This window comes from Tiliqua scincoides, chromosome 15 (genome assembly GCF_035046505.1).
Source record: "Tiliqua scincoides isolate rTilSci1 chromosome 15, rTilSci1.hap2, whole genome shotgun sequence".
Classification (NCBI taxonomy): Eukaryota; Metazoa; Chordata; class Lepidosauria; order Squamata; family Scincidae; genus Tiliqua; species Tiliqua scincoides.
Genome location: NC_089835.1, coordinates 170001 through 170595, shown reverse-complemented (window position 1 = coordinate 170595; position 595 = coordinate 170001).

Below are 595 nucleotides of genomic sequence, written 5' to 3'. Positions count from 1 at the left end.
TTTCTGGAGGAAAATCCATCACGGGTCCCAAGCCATGGTGTGCATGTGCAAGCTCCTGATTTGAGAAATGGGCCATGCCAGATGCAGGGGAGGGCACCAGGATGCAGGTCTCTTGTTGTCTGGTGTGCTCCCAAATGTGGGGCATTTGGTGGGGCTGCTGTGAGATACAAGAAGCTGGACGAGACGGGCCTTGGGCCTGATCCAGCAGGGCTCTTAGGTTCTCATATTCTCTGCCCCAAGTAGGAGACTGCGGTGGGGCCCAAGCCCCCAATGCTGGGGAGGACGGACAGACAAGGAGGGCGGCGCCTCGCAGCAGACCGCACACCCAGCCGCCACTCCCCACACAGCTGGCTTCTGCAGTTGGTCTCGATTGCCTTGCCCCCCCCCCCCCGCAGCACATTCCTCCTCAGCACCTCTATTCATTCCTCTGGCTTACTGCCTTCCTCAGAACCTGAAGTTCAAGATGCTGTTCAGCCTCCGCCTCTCATTCTCAAAACAAACCCCCAGTTGCAGGTTTCTAGTCCTCATGGCGGAAAACACCGCGTTTGATCACACCCCAGGGGATTCGTATCATGCCCTGCCCAGGCCATGAGCC